Here is a 6,829-nt window from a genome sequence, read left to right as displayed (position 1 = left end):
CATTCATCTGCTGATGGACATCTAGGTTGTTTCCATGTCCTGGCTATTATAAACAGTGCTGCGATGAACATTGGGGTACATGTGTCTCTTTCAATTCTGGTTTCCTCGGTGTGTATGCCCAGAAGTGGGATTGCTGGGTCATAAGGGAGTTCTATTTGCAATTTTTTAAGGAATCTCCACACTGTTCTCCATAGTGGCTGTACTAGTTTGCATTCCCACCAACAGTGTAGGAGGGTTCCCTTTTCTCCACACCCTCTCCAGCATTTATTGCTTGCAGATTTTTGGATCACAGACATTCCGACTGTTGTGAAGTGGTACCTCATTGTGGTTTTGATTTGCATTTCTCTAATAATGAGTGATGTTGAGCATCTTTTCATGTGTTTGTCAGCCATCCGTATGTCTTCTTTGGAGAAATGTCTATTTAGTTCTTTGGCCCATTTTTTGATTGGGTCGTTTATTTTTCTGGAATTGAGCTGCATAAGTTGCTTGTATATTTTTGACATTAGTTGTTTGTCAGTTGCTTCATTTGCTATTATTTTCTCCCATTCAGAAGGCTGTCTTTTCACCTTGCTTATAGTTTCCTTTGTTGTGCAGAAGCTTTTAATTTTAATTAGATCCCATTTGTTTATTTTTGCTTTTATTTCCAGAATTCTGGGAGGTGGATCATAGAGGATCCTGCTGTGATTTATGTCTGAGAGTGTTTTGCCTATGTTCTCCTCTAGGAGTTTTATAGTTTCTGATCTTACATTTAGATCTTTAATCCATTTTGAGTTTATTTTTGTGTGCGGTGTTAGGAAGTGATCTAGTTTCATTCTTTTACAAGTGGTTGACCAGTTTTCCCAGCACCACTTGTTAAAGAGATTGTCTTTACTCCATTGTATATTCTTGCCTCCTTTGTCAAAGATAAGGTGTCCATATGTGTGTGGATTTATCTCTGGGCTTTCTATTTTGTTCCATTGATCTATATGTCTGTCTTTGTGCCAATACCATACTGTCTTGATGACTGTGGCTTTGTAGTAGAGCCTGAAGTCAGGCAAGTTGATTCCTCCAGTTCCATCCTTCTTTCTCAAGATTGCTTTGGCTACTCGAGGTTTTTTGTATTTCCATACAAATCTTGAAATTATTTGTTCTAGTTCTGTGAAAAATGTGGCTGATAGCTTGATAGGGATTGCATTGAATTTGTAAATTGTTTTGGGTAGTATACTCATTTTCACTATATTGATTCTTCCGATCCATGAACATGGTATATTTCTCCATCTATTAGTGTCCTCTTTGATTTCTTTCATCAGTGTTTTATAGTTTTCTATATATAGGTCTTTAGTTTCTTTAGGTAGATATATTCCTCAGTATTTTATTCTTTTCGTTGCAATGGTGAATGGAATTGTTTCCTTAATTTCTTTTTCTACTTTCTCGTTATTCGTGTATAGGAATGCAAGGGATTTCTGTGTGTTGATTTTATATCCTGCAACTTTACTATATTCATTGATTAGCTCTAGTAATTTTCTGGTGGAGTCTTTAGGGTTTTCCATGTAGAGGATCATGTCATCTGCAAACAGTGAGAGTTTTACTTCTTCTTTTCCAATTTGGATTCCTTTTATTTCTTTTTCTGCTCTGATTGCTGTGGCCAAAACTTCCAGAACTATGTTGAATAGTTGCAGTGAAAGTGGACACCCTTGTCTTGTTCCTGACTTTAGGGGAAATGCTTTCAGTTTTTCACCATTGAGGATAATGTTTGCTGTGGGTTTGTCATAGATAGCTTTTATTATGTTGAGGTATGTTCCTTCTATTCCTGCTTTCAGGAGGGTGTTTTTTTAATCATAAATGGATGTTGAATTTTGTCAAAGGCTTTCTCTGCATCTATTGAGATAATCATATGGCTTTTATTTTTCAATTTGTTAATGTGGTGAATTACATTGATTGATTTGTGGATATTGAAGAATCCTTGCATCCCTGGGATAAAGCCCACTTGGTCATGGTGTATGATCTTTTTAATGTGTTGTTGGATTCTGATTGCTAGAATTTTGTTGAGGATTTTTCAATCTATGTTCATCAGTTATATTGGCCTGTAGTTTTCTTTTTTTGTGACATCTTTGTCAGGTTTTGGTATTAGGGTGATGGTGGCCTCATAGAATGAGTTTGGAAGTTTACCTTCCTCTGCAATTTTCTGGAAGAGTTTGAGGAGGATAGGTGTTAGCTCTTCTCGAAATTTTTGGTAGAATTCAGCTGTGAAGCCATCTGGACCTGGGCTTTTGTTTGCTGGAAGATTTCTGATTACAGTTTCAATTTCCATGCTTGTGATGGGTCTGTTAAGATTTTCTATTTCTTCCTGGGTCAGTTTTGGAAAATTGTACTTTTCTAAGAATTTGTCCATTTCTTCCACGTTGTCCATTTTATTGGCATACAACTGCTGATAGTAGTCTCTTATGATCCTTTGTATTTCTGTGTTATCTGTTGTGATCTCTCCATTTTCATTTCTAATTTTATTGATTTGATTTTTCTCTCTTTGCTTCTTGATGAGTCTGGCTAATGGTTTGTCAATTTTATTTATCCTTTCAAAGAACCAGCTTTTGGCTTTGTTGATTTTTGCTATGGTCTCTTTTGTTTCTTTTGCATTTATTTCTGCCCTAATTTTTAAGATTTCTTTCCTTCTACTAACTCTGGGGTTCTCCAACTCTTCCTTTTCTAGTTGCTTTAGGTGTAGAGTTAGGTTATTTATTTGACTTTTTTCTTGTTTCTTGAGGTATGCCTGTATTGCTATGAACTTTCCTCTTAGCACTGCTTTTATAGTGTCCCACAGGTTTTGGATTGTTGTGTTTTCATTTTCATTAGTTTCTATGCATATTTTAATTTCTTTTTTGATTTCTTCTGTGATTTGTTGGTTATTCAGAAGTGTGTTGTTCATCCTCCATATGTTGGAATTTTTAATAGTTTTTCTCCTGTAATTGAGATCTAATCTTAATGCATTATGGTCAGAAAAGATGCTTGGAATGACTTCGATTTTTTTGAATTTATCAAGTTTAGATTTATGGCCCAGGATGTGATCTATCCTGGAGAAGGTTCCATGAGCACTTGAAAAAAAAGGTGAAATTCATTGTTTTGGGGTGAAATGTCCTATAGATATCAATTAGGTCTAACTGATCTAATGTATCATTTAAAGTTTGTGTTTCTTTGTTAATTTTCTGTTTAGTTGATCTGTCCATAGGTGTGAGTGGGGTATTAAAGTCTCCCACTATTATTGTGTCATTGTTGATTTCCCCTTTCATACTTGTTAGCATTTGTCTTACATATTGTGGTGCTCCTATATTGGGTGCATATATATTTATAATTGTTATATCTTCTTCTTGGATTGTTCCTTTGATCATTATGTAGTGGCCTTCTTTGTCTCTTTTCACAGCCTTTGTTTTAAAGTCTATTTTATCGGATATGAGTATTGCCACTCCTGCTTTATTTTGGTCTCTATTTGCGTGGTATATCTTTTTCCAGCCCTTCACTTTCAGTCTGTATGTGTCCCTTGTTTTGAGGTGGGTCTCTTGTAAGCAGCATATAGAGGGGTCTTGTTTTTGTATCCATTCGGCCAGTCTTTGTCTTTTGGTTGGGGCATTCAGCCCATTTACATTTAAGGTAATTATTGATAAGTATGATCCCGTTACCATTTACTTTATTGTTTTGGGTTCGAGTTTATACACCCTTTTTGTGTTTCCTGTCTAGAGAAGATCCTTTATCATTTGTTGGAGAGCTGGTTTGGTGGTGCTGAATTCTCTCAGCTTTTGCTTGTCTGTAAAGCTTTTGATTTCTCCTTCATATTTGATTGAGATCCTTGCTGGGTACAGTAATCTGGGCTGTAGGTTATTGTTTTTCATCACTTTAAGTATGTCTTGCCATTCCCTCCTGGCCTGAAGAGTTTCTATTGAAAGATCAGCTGTTATCCTTATGGGAATCCCCTTGTGTGTTATTTGTTGTTTTTCCCTTGCTGCTTTTAATATTTGTTCTTTGTGTTTGATCTTTGTTAATTTGATTAATATGTGTCTTGGGGTGTTTCGCCTTGGGTTTATCCTATCTGGAACTCTCTGTGTTTCTTGGACTTGGGTGATTATTTCCTTCCCCATTTTAGGGAAGTTTTCAACTATTATCTCCTCAAGGATTTTCTCATGATCTTTCTTTCTGTCTTCTTCTTCTGGGACTCCTATAATTCGAATGTTGGAGCGTTTCATATTGTCCTAGAGGTCTCTGAGATTGTCCTCGTTTCTTTTAATTCGTTTTTCTTGTTTCCTCTCTGATTCATTTATTTCTACCATTCTATCTTCTATTTCACTAATCCTATCCTCTGCCTCTGTTATTCTACTATTTGTTGCCTCCAGAGTGTTTCTGATCTCATTTATTGCATTATTCATTATATTTTGACTCTTTTTTATTTCTTCTAGGTCCTTGTTAAACCTTTCTTGCATCTTCTCAATCCTTGTCTCTAGGCTATTTATCTGTGTTTCCATTTTGATTTCAAGATTTTGGATCATTTTCACTATCAATATTCGGAATTCCTTCTCCGGTAGATTCCCTACTTCTTCCTCTTTTGTTTGGTTTGGTGGGCAACTCTCCTGTTCCTTTACCTGCTGAGTATTCCTCTGTCTCTTCATCTTGGTTATATTGCTGCGTTTGGGGTGGCCTTTTTATATTCTGGTAATTTGTGGAGTTCTCTTTATTATGGAGCTTCCTCACTTTGGGTGGGGTTCTATCAGTGGCTTGTCAAGGTTTCCTGGTTAGGGAGGCTTGTGTTGGAGTTTTGGTGGGTGGAGCTGGGTTTCTTCTCTCTGGAGTGCAGTGGAGTGACCTGTTTTTGAAGACAATGGTTTGCTTTTCTGGTTGCCTGATGTCCTCTGCCAGCCTACAGAAGTTGTTTTGTGGAGTTTGCTCGGCGTTGAAATGTTCTTTTGAGGAATTTGTGAGGGAGAAAGTGATCTTCCCGTCCTATTCCTCTGCCATCTTTCCCTCCCCCCTCCTGAAATTTTAGAGTTGGTATTAGTTGCCCTGGCTGTACATACATACTCTTGGGCTCAAGATAAAAATCTAAAGTTCATTTATTAGCATATATGTGATAACTGAAGCCACAGAGGGCTAGGAAGGTATCCTAAAGAACACATAAAAAGTTAAAAAAAAAAAAACACAGAAAAGTAAGAAGAGAGCTATAATTAGCAACATGAAAAATACTGAGAAGGAAAATCAGAAAGACAACAGAGTGAAATCACAGAAACTAGAGACAAGTGTTTTAAAAAGGAGCTGATTTTTAACATCATTGGATCCCCTTGACAAAGCGATACAATTCTGGACAGAAAGTCCATTCAGTTTGTCCATTTTATTGGTGACAGTGGTGAGAGCAGTTTTGGGGAATTGCCAGGATGTCTATCATGTGGTGATGGTGGAGATGAAGGAAGAGCAAGCACACAAGTCTCCTTCAAGGAGCTAGAGTCTGAAAGCAAATGAGATCGATTGAACCTCATCCTTGTGCAGAAGAAAGGAATCAAATCACAGGTATTTTGTTGTTCAATCACTCAGTCATGTCTGACTCTTTGTGATGCCATAAACTGCAGCACACTAGGCCTCCCTATCCTTCACTATCTCCTGGAGCTTGCTCAAACTCATGTCCATTGAGTCGGTGATGCCATCCAACCATCTCGTCATCTGTCACTCTTTTCTCCTCCTGCCTTCAACCTTTCCCAGCATCAGCGTCTTTTCTAAAGAGTCAGCTCTTTGCATCAGGTGGCCAACATAGTGGAGTTTCAGCTTCAGCATCAGTCCTTCCAATGAATATTCAGGACTGATTTCCTTTAGGACTGACTGGATTGATCCTCTTGCTGTCCAAAGGACTCTCAAGAGCCTTCTCCAACACCACAGTTCAAAACATCAATTCTTTGGTGGCCAGCCTTCCTTATGGTACAATTCTCACATCTGTACATGACTACTGGAAAAATCATAGCTTTGACTATAAGGATCTTTGCTGGCAAAGTAATGCCTCTGCTTTTTAATATTCTGTCTACATTGGTCATAGCTTTTCTTCAGAAGAGCAGTAGTTGAAGGCTAAATTAGTGCTGTAGTCCTTGCATTCTTATTTCCCAGATATGAAAAAAGGTCATTAGAAGTATATAGTATATAGAAGTATAAGCATATTCAAACTTACCTCATATCTCCACAGCCCTCCAATGTCATTGCTTTCTTCAAAACAGATGGGTTCCAGTCCCTCCTCCAGACAGATCTTAATGGCACCTAATCCACTGACTCCAGCACCAATCACCATAATTCTTTTTCCTTGCATCATGTCTTGCATCAGGAAACAGCATAAAATCAGACTTTTATTTCCATTTTTTTTCTATCACATAAAGTTAGTTTTTCTCTAAAATTGCTAGTAAATGCATTGAAGGTATATCTTGTTCAAAGCAGATATGCCTTTCAAAGGAGCATCCAGTGCCAGAAAATCTTAGTTCTCTCAAGCTTTCTTGTTTTCAGGTACAAAGGGGGAAAAAATATTTTTTAAACGGTTTGATTCCTAAAATTTTTCTGATCATATGAGCTCACATTTTTACGTTTCTTTTTTTGATAGTTTCCTTATACCTAATACATTTGCACTTACACACTCTCAAAAACCTCTTCATTCATAAATTTTGCTCATACTTTTCTTCCTTCTCATTATGGTTTATTACATAATTAAAATACTTCCCACTGCTATATAATAAGATCATGTTGTTTATGTACTCTATGTATAATAGTTTGCACCTGTTAGTTCCAAACTCCCAACCCAATTCGTTCCTGCCTGGCCCTCCCTTTGGTGACCACAAATCTT

The sequence above is a fragment of the Ovis canadensis genome, chromosome 1, assembly GCF_042477335.2.
Source record: "Ovis canadensis isolate MfBH-ARS-UI-01 breed Bighorn chromosome 1, ARS-UI_OviCan_v2, whole genome shotgun sequence".
NCBI classification, from domain to species: domain Eukaryota; kingdom Metazoa; phylum Chordata; class Mammalia; order Artiodactyla; family Bovidae; genus Ovis; species Ovis canadensis.
The sequence above is the reverse complement of the archived record's forward strand: the minus strand, read 5'-3'. Positions refer to the sequence as shown.